The 14,492-nt window shown below is 39.2% G+C and overlaps 1 protein-coding gene across 2 annotated transcripts in view; it reads left to right on the forward strand.

Annotated features, from left to right (window-relative positions):
• Window positions 1-14,492, forward strand: part of UBE2E2 (ubiquitin conjugating enzyme E2 E2) — a 380,097-nt gene that overhangs the window by 277,804 nt on the left and 87,801 nt on the right. The window lies entirely within an intron of this gene.

Raw genomic sequence — 14,492 nt, forward strand, 5'->3', positions numbered from 1 at the left:
AAGGGAAATTAGAGCTCTTAAAGAGAAATTCTTACTGTTTCCATGGTATAAGTGCAGAGGTCAAGGAAGAGGTGAGCCCTCCTAGTTTCTTGCTTTGCCTGGTACCAGTAGTGTCACGGGATCCTCAGGTGTCACTTCACCAGCTGGAAACCTCTGTGACTGGCAGCGCCTCTGCTTGAGTTTTGCTCATGCCCACGGGGCTTGTTCCACCCACTCGGCCCAGCAGGCTGCACTCAGCTTGCACTACTGGCCTGGATCTTACACCTGCCAAGGGTGAGCCAGGCACAAAGTGGCGAGGAGTGTGTGAGTGAGCAATCGTGAGGTCTGGTCACTGCACACAGCCAGGTACACCAGCTCCTGTGGCAAGGTGGGCAGCTATGGGTGCCATCTCTGTGCAAGGCTGTAGCTGTAACAGATATACCACAAGAGGCTTCCACTGCAGGCACCCACATCCAGACAAGGGGAATGCAGTGGCATCTGAAAACTCAGAGATGCCAGGAACTGCAGAGCCCCATAGAAGGTATTACAGTATGTCACGGCTCTGGCTCAGGGAGCCCTGAGATCTGGGTTCCCAGGAGAGCTGCAGCTCTTCTTTATCTTTGACTGCAGCGTGGCAAATGGAGGAGAGCATGTTTTCACAGGGGCATGTTTCAGCTTGTTTGTACTACAGCTCTTTCAGTCCCACCGTCCTGCTCCGGCCAACGGCTCCTGAGCTGACCTGGCCCTGCCACTGCAGGTTTCAAGTTCTTGTCCCACGTCTGGGAAGAATGAGGTTATGCAGACAACTGGAGGGTGAGCAAGACAGAGAGAAGCTTTATCAAGTGACAGAACAGCTCTCAGGAGATCCAAAGTGGGTAACTCCTTGCAGCAGGCAGGTTATACCAATGAGTGTCTGAGTCTGGCTGAGTCTGAGGTTTTTATGTGCTCAGAATGAAGGAAGTATGTGCTGATTGGTCCATGGTCGGGCCTAGAAAAAGCACCATTTGACTGACCAAGAGGCATCAATGAAGTTCTCACTCTGGGTTGCATACTCCACCTTGGATTGGCAGCCCAGTCCCCAGACTTCAGGCGGTTCCTGTCTGCCTCCCACCACCATCAACATGCTGTCTGTGGTGCCCAGGCTGTCTATGCTGAGGGGTGCTTACAGGCCCATGCTGAGTTTCCCTCAACACCCCCGGCCTCCCTCCCTGAGCTCGTCAGCACCCAAAGCTTCAGAGGGAGCCAAAGTGGTGGGGATGGGGGGGCTGGCATGTCAGCACCACCCCAAGTGTGTGCACACCCAGCCAGGTCGCAACAGTGCCCAGGCTCAGCTATAACTTTGCTCTGCACTGGAGCAGGTGCTGGGACCAGGAAGAGGCCGGGGAGTGGGAGCAGACCCTTACGAGCCTGCAGGGGCAGGGGGCTTTCCAGGTCCTAAGAGCACAGGGATGCCCAGGTCAGAACCACTGCTGGGCAGCTGCAGCTGCGCCTAGAAGTGCAGGCCCCCACCCTGCCAACTCGGTAGGGTCTGGGGCTTCCTCTGGGATCACCTGTTCCCTGCCCCTGCCAGCTTCACAGAGCGCACAGCCCCAGACATGCCTCCCCCACTATGGCCAGTGTCCCCACAGTGGCCAATCCAGATGCGCTACCACCACCATCAATAGCATAAACTTACATAGCCCTTACTATGAGCCAGGCACTGTTCTAGGTACTTTACATATATTAATTCATTTGATGCTCACATCAACTTTCTGAAGTAGCTACTTTTTCAGAGATAGACAACTGTAACATCAAGAGATTAAGTAACTTGTTCTGAGTTACAAGGTAAGTGGCAGTGCCAGGCTTTGGACCCTTCATCTCTGGATCTGAAGCATACTTTCTTTACCACTATTTATGGTAATAGATTCATGTGTTACGATAGATATTTCTTTATTATTCTTCAACAAGCATTTATTAAGTGTCTCTGTGTATAGGTCACTTTTGCTGTTAGTCTTCTGGTTGCGTTGTCTTCCACTTCCTCTGCTTTGGTAACGTTGGCTTCCAAACAGCATGGTAGAAGAGGACAGTGATGATGGGTCTTGGAGCTAGAAGATTGTGTAAGGAATACAAAAAAAAATGCAGATAGTGGGATATCACAGCCAACCTTTTTAGGAATAAACTAGACAACTGTATGAAGAAATTGTTTATTATTTTCATAGATAGCCAAGAAACAAAAGATGTTCTCAGCCAAAGAAAAGTGTATTGAGTGTCTTGTAGGTATTTAACCTACTTTAGAAACAATTTGTCTTGATAATAACTATGCAAATTACATTTCTTTTTTTTTAAAATTAGACTTTTATGTTCTGGGGTACATGTGCAGAACGTGCAGTTTTGTTACATAGGTATACACGGGTCATGGTGGTTTGCTGCACCCATCAACCCATCACCTACATTAGGTATTTCTCCAAATGTTATCCCACCGCTAGCGCCCCCACCCCCCGACAGGCCCTGGTGTGTGATGTTCTCCTCCCTGTGTCCATGTGTTCTTACTGTTCAACTCCCACTTGAGTGAGAACACAAATTACATACCTTAACTAATCTGTCTAAGATAGTTAACTGTCCCTCCGATCTGCCCCATCTTAACTTCTAAATGGAATTTTTACTGTGATTACTTTTGTAAATATTAGAAAGTAATAATTATGCAATTAGAATTGCATAGGGAGCTTTACATTCCGCATGTATGAGTGGTAACATTTTTGAGAACTGAAAATTTTTGAGAAGGGATTTGGCTTCCTGAAAACTGTGTAGGGACAGCAGTGGTTTGCATTCTTGTCAAAAGCTTGTTTATACTGCAGATAAGATGGGTAGATACATTAAAACTCCACAGCTTCCCTCTCTAACAGGTGGGAGGTGGGGGTGGAATTAATTTAAGAAATACTCTTCGCTACATTGGCTAGCTCACAGGCCCAAGTGTTCTTACAGTACAGATAAGAGAGGCTATTTCTGGAAACCCTGAGTATCTTGAGGCCTTTCATTACATATTTGAAACATGCCCAGGAAGAAAAGGTTGAAAAATACACTCCAATGTGCATCTTAATCTCTGGGTCCGTCAAGCAGGGTAGTTTATCATAATGGTTACCTTTCTGGTTTTTTTCTTCAGTCTTCGTATCTAATTGGCAGGAGTAGTGACAGGGTAAGAGTCTTCACTTTAAAATTAGAGCAGTGGTCCCCCACCTTTTTGGCACCATGGACCAGTTTCATAGAAGACAATTTTTCAACAGATGGCGTGGGTCGGGGGATGGTTTTGGGATGATTCAAGCACGTTACATTTATTATGCACTTTATTTCTATTATTACATTAATACATAATGAAATAATTATGCAACTCACCATCATGTAGAATCAGTGGGAGACCTGAGCTTGTTTTTCTACATCTAGACAGTCCCATCTGAGGGTGATGGAAGACAGTAACAGGTCGTTAGGTACTAGATTCTCATAAGGAGCGCACAACCTAGATCCTCGCATGCACACTTCACAGTAGGGTTTGTGTTCCTATGAGAATCTAATGCCACCAATGATCTGACAGGAAGAAGACATTAGCATGCAAGATGTCATACAACTGATATAGAAAAGGGAAATTAGAGCCCTTAAAGAGAAACTTACTGTTGCCATGGTATAAGTGCAGAGGTCAAGGAAGAGGTGAGCCCTACTAGTTTCTTACTTTGCCTGGTAACAACAACAGTGTCATGGGATAATGCGAGTAATACGAACAATGGGGAGCGCCTGTAAATACACATGAAGCTTTGCTCACTCACCTGCTGCTTACCTCCTGCTGTGTGGCCTGCTTCCTAACAGGCCACGGACTGGTACTGGGAGTTGGGGAACCCTGGATTAGAGGGTTCAGATTTTCTTCTCTGGGTGTAACCTTGGGCAAAGCACTTCACTTTTCTGACCCTTAATATTATTGCCTTTGAAGTGAAGGCTTTCAGTGGAAGCGTTCAGCAGGGAAGGAGCCTTTTCATTTTTCCTAAGTATTCCTTTCTTTCCCCTTCCCCCTATATACATGCTGAGAATCACTGCTGAAGTGAGCCATTTTTACTGCAAGGAGAGAAAGGTATAGTGGAAAAGGGGAAAAAAGGTTGAGAACAACACAGCTCATTTCTAGAGTCGTTTCAGCTAATTAAAGGATTGCAGATTTTGTAATTCAGTATTTTAATTCTGATTGATTTTATGCCTAATTGTCCAACTGAATGGATTTCTATTCCAGTTCTAATGCTTGCTTGCTTCTGTGTTATAAAAAAAGTTGAAATCTAGATGGTTTCCAAAGTCTTTATAATCATAACCTATTTCTAACAACCCATGTATATACAGGTTGAACATCCAAAATTTGAAAATTTTAAATCTGGAAACCTTTGGTCCCAAGCATTTCAATAAGAGATACTCAACCTGTAAAAAGTAAGACTTAGTTCTTGTTGATTCCGTGGTTGGTCTTTATGTTTACAAGTAAATGCGTATTATAAAAGTGTAGCTTAAAAAGAAAAGGAAGATTATACAGTTTTTCCCTGTAGTCTTTCTTCCCGTTTCCCAATTTCTCTACTTATCCCTGCTCACTACTTTATACAGTTATGTGTCTTAAAATTTTAAGTCTGTTGGCATAGTTGTGTACTCATTGCAGTGTATCCACACATTGGGAAAATGAAATATACACACAGGTAACACAAAAAAGAGGCAGGGAAGTCGAGGAGTGTCATGAACTTGCTGAAGAAGTCTTCCTTTCTCAGTGACTCATAGAAGGCTAGTTTACTCTCTAAGCTTGCTGGCTGCTACTTTCCCTGGGAAAGGGAAGTATTATGATTATTAAGTAGTAGTTATTTTTTCATTTAAAATACTCTTTTTCTTCTATTTCTTCCTCTCTGCTAAGTTGTTGACAGTGATAACAAAGGGTACAGAGTAGGTAACAATAGTGACTTTAAAATGATATTTGGTGAAAGATCACCAAAATCATTTTTTTTGTCTTTACATCTCAAATCTGTAAAGTGTGATTGAGGGTAAACATCATTCCTGTTTATTAAGCACTCACTGACCAAAAAGTACAAAATAATTATTTTTCTTGGAATATTTCAGGAGAATTAGAACCAGATGTTTAAGGACTAGAAAGAAGCCTTATGGAGGATAAAATTAACAGTCCAGTTCTGCATGGAGTTTAGTGTATGAAATGGATCTTTTCTATCAGCACTATTATATGCTAACTTCCTAAGATGTTTTCGTAGACTTTGGCAGTATTGGTTTTTAGAAGAAATTAATACAAATACAGGGAATCTCAGGGGTTTATGGAATACTAGTCTTCATTTGTCCTCCTCTCAGACACTACAGAACAGGCCTGTTTCTGAACACCCTCTGGGGGCATAGGGAATGCCTTTTCACTGTCAGTATAGAGTTCTTTTTTTCCTATGATCCAGTTAATACTGTTTCTTAATATGTCTTTTTCCACCAAAATTAGAGGTCCTATGTATATGTTTTTATAACGTTTATATTTGCACAGAATGTTACCACTTCCAAAGGAGAACCTAGTACAGCTTTTAGCAGATTGGAAAGGTTGCAGCTAAGTTATGGACTAGGGGTCAAATAGAATGGTCAGACCTACAGAACATCTTATGCAAAAGCCAGGAGACAAGAAAGAGCCCAGCTCTCTTGAAAGCTCTGCAAGTAATTCCAGTATGATTGGAGTAATCGAGTTGAAGGGGAGCTTTGGGATGGCAAGGGGTGGGACCAGAAGTGTAAGCGGGAGCCAATTCTTTATGAAAGACCTTGTATGCTACAAAGAACTTTGGGCTTGATCATGAAGAACCTAGAGAAAGCAGGGAAGCAAAAGATCCTACTTAAAGGAGTTTCTGGAAATTACCCTATCTGCAGTTTGGTGAACAGATTGGAAGGAAGCAAAACTGGAGGCAGGGAAACCATGCAAGACGCTGGTGCCATAATCTACATGAGAGCTGATGCGGCCAATAATCATAGTACAGAGATAACACTGAAGTAAGATTCAACAGGATTTGGGGGACTTAGAGCAGAGGAGAAAAAAGAGGCATGGTCAAGGATGACTCTCAGATTTATGACCAGATTAGAGATGCTAACAGTTTGGTAGGTGATTGTCAAAGGTAGATAATGAGATACCCAGAATGAAGGTGAAAAGACTAGGTAGCTGATGGTAGAGCCCCTAAGTAGGCAGACATTGAAGAGGACAAACAAAATGGAGTAGAACCCTAAATTAGAGGGAGACTGCCACTAGAGAAACACCTTCATTATTGTGTTGTATGCCAAAATCTCAATATCCCTGCAGCTAGCTTCCAAAGGGGCTTTGGACATAGGTGCAGTATATAGTTTGAATGTGAACAATGTACTTTCCCACAGGAAGGATGAATTCAGTTACATGGACTCTGCTTATAAGCAAGGATTGCTAAAGCTTTTGAAAAATCCCCTCCTCATCTTCTCACTACCCCATCCCTAGTAATTTCAGGTCAGTTCCCTGGATTTACAGGGACTGAACACCTATTGTTCAGACAAGATGTTCCCTACCTGATCAGTCACACACATATTGTAAGAGAATTTCACTGGGTTGTGGGATTAACAGACAGCAATTCTCACTTGCTGTGTAGTATGATTAGATTTTTTAAACACACAGTTTAGGTATCCATTGCCGTTAAAACTTTATATTCAGCTAGCTTATTCTATGAATATTAATTTTAAAAAGCCCATTCCCCTTTAATTTCTTCTAGTTATGCCATCAATTATAATCCCTTCAATCAAGATTTAGACTTATAATATACATAGCTAATGTTTATTCAGCATTTGGTATGTTCAAGCAAGGTTCTAAGCACTTTTTTTGTAATAATATCATTAAACCTCCCAATAACCTCCCAACTTCTTTGATTCATGATGTAGAAATATACTGTGAGCTGTATGTAATTTTAAATATCCTAGTAGTCACATTAAAAAGAGGAAAAAAGAAATAGGTGAATTTTATTTTAATACATTTTTAGCCCACCATTTCAACCTGTAATTATTATTAACCTGTAATTATTAAATAGATAAAGAGTAATTATTAAAATTACTAATGAGATATTTTACTTTATTTTGAGGTACCATTATCTCATTTTACTTACGAAGGGATTGAGGCACAGAAAGGTTAAGTGAAAAGTGGTGGCAAGTCAGACATATTCTTTCTATGGAGCCAGAATCCCAACATTGCCAAGGCATCCTTCCTCTTTACCTGTCCCAAAGTCAGTGTTAAGTGAAAAAGCAGTAGACAGAGCCAAAAACTCTTGGTCTTAGAATCACAGATGTGGCACAGCAGATTGAAAAGTATTCAGTATATTAAAAGCATCTTATGATCTTAAGTAAAGACAGTGAGAGCCTAATTATTTTCATGACTTTTATTACATGTACTATTTCAGCTGTACATAGGGGCTCCTCCACTGTAGGCTGCAGCATGGGAAGCTGAACGTGGTTTGATTCCGTTGCAGAATTTCTCCTGAAGCAGCAACCTTGGGCATTCAGCCAAATCGTAATTTGCTGATATTTTTCATTCTAAAAGATTTACCTCATTGTGTTTTTATTTTGAAATTTAACTATGAAAGCTTTAGGTTTTTTTCTTATTTAAAAAAAAAAATCTGAAAATAAAACAGTAAGGGAATTGATCATTTTCGGAATGTTGCAAGTGGGAAAACATTACTAAATAACCTAATACCTGAAAATCCTGATGTTAAATAAACATTCTATTCATTGATAATTTGAATTTCCTAAGAGTGGCAGCAGTGAATATACACGTTTTCTAAAGTTCTGCTATGTCTAAATATACATCATAAGATTAGTTTACAGAATCATTACTATTATTTTTTGATGTACACATCTTTGTAGCCTTGATTTTCAGTTCTGAAACCATTCTTATAAATTTACAAAACAGCCTCTTTGAGTGTATTTTTGATCATCTACAACATGTAACAGCAACCACAACAGCAACTGACCTTTGGAGGGTTACTATTTTCCAAGTTCTGTGAGTACAATTCTACTAAAAATTTACAAGATTGGTACTATAATTATCTCATTTTGCAGTCAAGGAAACTAAGACATAGAAAAATTACACATTTACCCAGGTCCTACCAGGCTTTAAATGCCAAGGCTAGGATTCAGACAACTTAATCTGACTCCGGAGCCTGTTTATGTTCTTCATCATTGCTCTGTACTGCAAGTGTCCTCCGGCACCAAATTTTATTTGATCAGCTTGAGAGATAAGTGATCATTAAAAGAAAAAACAGTCTACAGATTTCAGATTTCTTTTTTTTTTTTTTTTTTTTGAGACGGAGTCTCGCTCTGTTGCCCAGGCTGGAGTGCAGTGGCCGGATCTGAGCTCACTGCAAGTTCCGCCTCCCGGGTTCACGCCATTCTCCTGCCTCAGCCTCCCGAGTAGCTGGGACCACAGGCACCCACCACCTCGCCCGGCTAGTTTGTTTTTTTTGTATTTTTTAGTAGAGACGGAGTTTCACCATGTTAGCCAGGATGGTCTCGATCTCCTGACCTCGTGATCCGCCCGTCTCGGCCTCCCAAAGTGCTAGGATTACAGGCTTGAGCCACCGCGCCCGGCCCAGTCTACAGATTTCTTTCTCAATTCTCGATTCATGATACAGAAATATGATGTGAGCCACGTATATAATTTTAAATTTCCTGATAGCCACACTAAAGGAAAAAGCAATAGGTGAAGCGTATTTTAATAAATTTTTACGCCAGTACATTCCAAGTATTACCATTTCAACATGTAGTTGTTCGTTAAAATTATCAAATTAATAGGTAAATAGTAATTAAAATTATTAATGAGCTATTTTACTTCCTTTTGCATTAAGTCTTCAACCTTTGGTGTATATTTTCCACATACAGACAGCACATTTCAATTTGCCCTAGCCACATTTCAAGTGCTTAATAGCCACATGGCTACCATATACAGCAAAGTTTTGGATGTTGGGTTCTCAACTAGTACATATCCAAATAGGAGTGGGGCAGAGGGCTGTGCAGTTCAAGAACCACTGCTGTAAGCTTTGGGATTTCAAGTGATACATTTCTAAAATGTTAGATGATTTCTAAAATGTTAAAATTTTTGGCCGGGCGCGGTGGCTCAAGCCTGTAATCCCAGCACTTTGGGAGGCCGAGACGGGCGGATCACGAGGTCAGGAGATCGAGACCATGCTGGCGAACACGGTGAAACCCCGTCTCTACTAAAAAATACAAAAAATTAGCCGGGCGAGGTGGCGGGCGCCTGTAGTCCCAGCTACTCGGGAGGCTGAGGCAGGAGAATGGCGTGAACCCAGGAGGCGGAACTTGTAGTGAGCTGAGATCTGGCCACTACATTCCAGCCTGGGCGACAGAGCGAGCCTCCGTCTCAAAAGAAAAAAAAAAAAAATTTATATAAGGGAAAGAGTATTAGTTTTATATGCATTTTGTTTGTTTGTTTGTTTTTGAGAGTCTAGAGTCTTACTCTGCCACCCAGCCTAGAGTGCAGTGGTGTGATCTTGGCTCACTGCAACCTCCACCTCCTAGGTTCAAGCAATTCTCCTGCCTCAGGTAGTATCCCATCTCCTATCTCCTGGGATAGGAGTATCCCAGATACTCCTCCCAAGTAGCTGGGATTACAGACGCCCACCACCACACCTGACAAATTTTTGTATTTTATTAATAGAGATGGGGTTTCACCAAGTTGGCCAGGCTGGTCTCGAACTCCTGACCTCAAATGATCCTCCTGCCTCGGCCTCCCAAAGTGCTGTGATTGTAGGCTAGTTTTATATGCATTTTAGAAGACTAGTCGGTTATCAAGATAATTTGTTGCTACTGGCTAGATTTCTTAAAGAGGCACACTTTGACAGCATAAACCAATTCAGAGTGATAATATTAGCTGGGTTATTTTAGTCCACTGTTAATAACTATATAGACAGCTGACTAACTTCAAAGAACCAATACAACTTGGAGTTCTGACTGAGAGCCAAATAAAACTTAGAATGGGCAAAAACTGGGTTTATGTTATCTGCAGACATTGCCCTTCTTGGTGGGATACTGCCGTCTTCTACTTCGGAGTCCCTTCCTCAGCCGCACTATTTGGTAGTGACTCCTTATTTAGCCTGTATCTTATAATTTACTGTGGTTACCAACCTTGGGAGGCTATTTTAAGATTTCTTACAGTGACTCAGAGAAATTATAGCTTGGGATTTGCTAGATGTGTTTGTGTATGTTATTTCATAGCTGTATACACTCACCTGTGTGTTTTTTTTAACTGAATTTATTCATCTACCTTGAAGTAATGTTGTAACTATAAACCTGTAATTTTCTCTACTTTTAAGCTCTTCCTTCTGATAAGGTTATCTATTCGTATTGGGTTTAATTATAGCTCAAGGCATAACCATGTGTGTTATTCATCTGAGTGAGTGAGCCTGTCTGGCAACAAGAGGCTATTGTTGTCAAAGCTTTATTGTCATCTGGGCTGAATATACTCTGTCTGTGCCTCATTGCCAGCCTCAGGAGAAGGAGGTGATGGGGCAATGGGGGAGGAATGTTGTACTGTAGTCCCTTACACCACTGCTTCTCAATATATTCCAGCCCTTTGCAATGAACTAGGATAACTGTGATTTTATTTACTTCATCTTTTTTTAAACAAGAGAAATCAAACACTAGAAATAAAATTTAACTCTGCTTCATTTCCCATCTCTACATCTATTTCCTCCCATCTCCCCACTCCCCCTCATCCGTTGTTGTTCTCATAACCATTATCATGAATTTAGGTTTATCTTTCCAGATAATTTCTTAAAAGACTTGGACATAGATATGTATCCATAAATAATATAAAATATTCATACCATAGGACCTGTAAATTCATACAGTGGGATCTTATAAATTAAAGAGTAGGATCTGTTTTTAATTTGTACAGTAGGATCACACTGTACATATGCAGCACGTTGCTTTTCTCACCATATTGATAGATTTTGACATAATTTTTCTTAATGTAAGAATTTGGTACATATGTAATAACGTATCTAACACATGGCAGATTAGAAAACCTGGTAATAAAACAGAAAGCACCTGAATCCACTGCACACACTGAGAAGTAAAACATACCCAGAACCATTGAAGCTCAGTATGCTGCTTCTCCAACCTCTGCTCCCACCCAGGAAACCACTCTTCTGAACTTTCTTCCTACTCATTTTCTTTTCTTACCTCATATTTATGGGTCCCTCAACAGTATATATCCTTGTTTGCTTGCTTTTAAGCTTTGCAGAAATAGTATCATACTGTATATATTCTTTTTAGTCTTAATTTTTTATTCAATATATTTTTAAGATTCATTCATGTTAATCTGTATATTTTCACTGCTGTATAGTATTCCTACCCATTTTTCTGTCAGTAGCCATTTGTGTTGTCTCCAGTTTTACTATTATAAATAGTGCTTCTATAAACATTCTCAATGTCTTCTCGTGGTACACACATGTAAAAGTTTCTCTGTAGTATATACCTGGGAGTATAATTGCTATGTTGTAAAATAGGTGTACAGTTGACCCTTGAACAACTCAGGGGTTAGAGGTACCAACCCCCCGTGCCATCAAAAATTCATGTATAACTTTTGACTTTCTCCAAATTTAACTACTAATAATACCCTACTGTTGACAAGAAGTCTTACTCATAACATAAACATTTCAGTTAACACATATTTTGCATGTTATATGTATATATGCTGTATTCTTACAATAAAGTAAACTAGAAAAAAGAAAATATTAAGAAAGTCATAAGGAAGAGAAAATACATTTACAGTATTGTACTGTGTTTATTGTTACCCTAAGTTTACATCATCTGTTTACAAGATGAAATGGCAGCTAACCACAACTGTAGACCTCAATCTACAGTGTATATCAAGTAATTCAACTTTTCCTTGTAATGGCATGACTTTTCTCTGCTTGTTGGGAGCACTTCCAGAATCACTAGTGGCCCTTCATATGGATCCCATGGTGTTATTTAAGATTTATGGTATTGCACAAACACAATGAAAAATAGGCGAGAACTGAGAGAGATCAGTTTTTACCGCAGTATGCAATTTGCTGGAGAGATGAACTGCTCATGCAGAGATGATTTTTGTCACATGGCATTTTAGGCATTTTAGGCAGCTATTGGCAATAGCTGAGTTCATTGCAATAGCAACAGGAGGTGGCTACAAAATTATTACAGTAGTACAGTATGTACCACAGTTACTTTTATGCATTTTATTGTGATTTAATACTCTCTGTGTTTGCTTACGTTTCTTTTAAATGCACATGGCATCATGTATCGTTTGTGTGGATAATTTTAACTTTTCCATAAGAGATTGGTATATATTTTCTGGTAGTAAATGAGAAAAACTAATACCTTTGTATATTTTGTGCACTCATGACATTCCTAACTTTCTTTTAATTCTTCAATATTTCTAGGCTAGTGCTTTGTCAGCAAGTTTTTTCAAATTGTCACAAATCTCAAATTTTTCTAGTGTATTTTCTTGAAATTTACTTCATCTAAGTTGACCCACGCAATGCAGACCTGTTGTTTAGGAGTCAACTGTATATTCAACTTAACTAGATGAGCCTATGTTCTTATCCAGAGTGATTACTCATACTCATCAGCAGTACATAGCAGTTCTGGTTTTTCCACATCCTCATCAACACATGGTTTTATCTGGCATTTATTTTTGCCTTTGCATTTTGTAAAATAATATTACTGAATTGTGATTTTCAGTTTCATTTCCCCAATTTTGATGATATTGAGCATTTTTCATATGATTATTGGCCATTTGTGTTTCCCTTTTTTTGGAAATATCTATGTATTTTTTAATAGAGTTAGTCTTTTTTTTAGTTGATTCTTAGGAACTTGTATATTCTCAACACTAGCATTTGGTCACTTTTATATGATCCAAATATCTTTTCTCAGTTTGTGGCTTGCCTTGTCACTCTCTTCAGTCAAACTCTAAAATTTTGACTTTTGCATTTAAATATTTAATCCATCTGCAACAGAGTTGGTTTATTTACTGAGGGTAAAAATCCAGTTTCTCTGTTTTTCAAATATAAAAACTTTTCCTAGTCCCATCAGTTGACATAAATCAGGTTTTCATATGTGTGTGGAAAAGTTTGAGGAATTTCTTTGAGCTTCCAAAAAAAAGTTGTAAATCAACTTGTCGAATTTTGGTTTTAAAAAGCAGTTGGACTTTTTAATTGGAATTGTGATTAATCAATTTGGGGAAATTGACATCTGATATCAGGTCTCCCTACCCATAAACTTGGTATCTCTCTCCATTTATTTAACTCTTATGAGTATTTTTCAGTGAGTTTTATATAATTTTCTCCATAAAGATCTTACACATCTTTTATGACTTTATTCATAGCTTCCTTACAAGACCTATTGCAACTCATTTAAAAATACATTTTCTAGGAGCCAGTTGTGGTCCAGTGATGCGTGCCTGTAAACCCAGCTACTTGAGAGGCTGAGACCCAAGAATGACTTGAGCCCAGGAGTCCAAGACTAGCCTGGGCAACATAGTGAGACCCTGTCTCAAAAAAAAAAAAAATTGCATTTTCTGGTGGTGTATTGAAATGAAGTTGATATTTGGATATTGAGCTTATATCTAGCAATTTCGCTAAACTCTTTTTATTAAGTTTAATACATTGTGTATATATACATATATATAGTATTTAGGTTCACAGGGAAAAAAGCCCATATATATATGTAGTATTTAGGTTCACAGGAAAAAAAGCCCATATATATATACTACAAATACTATTTTATTTCTTCTATCTCAATCCATATACCTTTTATTTTTCCTTCTGATTTTCATACTTTGATAAATATGATCTCTAGTACAGTACTGATTAGAAGTGGGGATAACAGCCATTCTTGTCTTACTCATCAATTTAAAGGGAGTGTTTTTAATATTTTACCATTGAATATAGTAGTTGATGTCAGGTTTTTGATAGATGTCTTTTATCAGGTTAAAGAAGTTTCCTTCTATTCCACTTTTGCTAAGTTTATGGAGTTTTTTAAATTACGAATGGCTGTTTGTGATAAAATGGCTGCTTAGTAATGAGTTTTTTGTAGATATAAACTCATTTCAAAATAAGAGGGAAAAGAAGCTGAATCCTTATTGGCAACAAAGTCTTTCCCAAGCCTCTTAATAGGGTTGCCTACTTTGTTATAGGGTGTGAGGAGAATTTCTAGTATTCTGTTATTATTACATGTAGGTAATAGCTTGATGAAACAAAAAGAACACTGGAAAGCTAAATCCTAATCTCATTTTGCCCTTCTTTTCACCTGAGAGAACTAATACAATTCACTTGACTCACGTGGGCCATATTGTTTTCAGCAAAATTCTCTGAAACTCAGAGACATGTGTACTGCTAGTAGCCGTGTGGCTTCTTCATTTGCTTTGTTATTAATCCATCATCATCCAACATACTGACTTAGGAGGCACTAAGGACAAGGTACAA

The sequence above is a fragment of the Theropithecus gelada genome, chromosome 2 (genome assembly GCF_003255815.1).
Source record: "Theropithecus gelada isolate Dixy chromosome 2, Tgel_1.0, whole genome shotgun sequence".
NCBI lineage: Eukaryota > Metazoa > Chordata > Mammalia > Primates > Cercopithecidae > Theropithecus > Theropithecus gelada.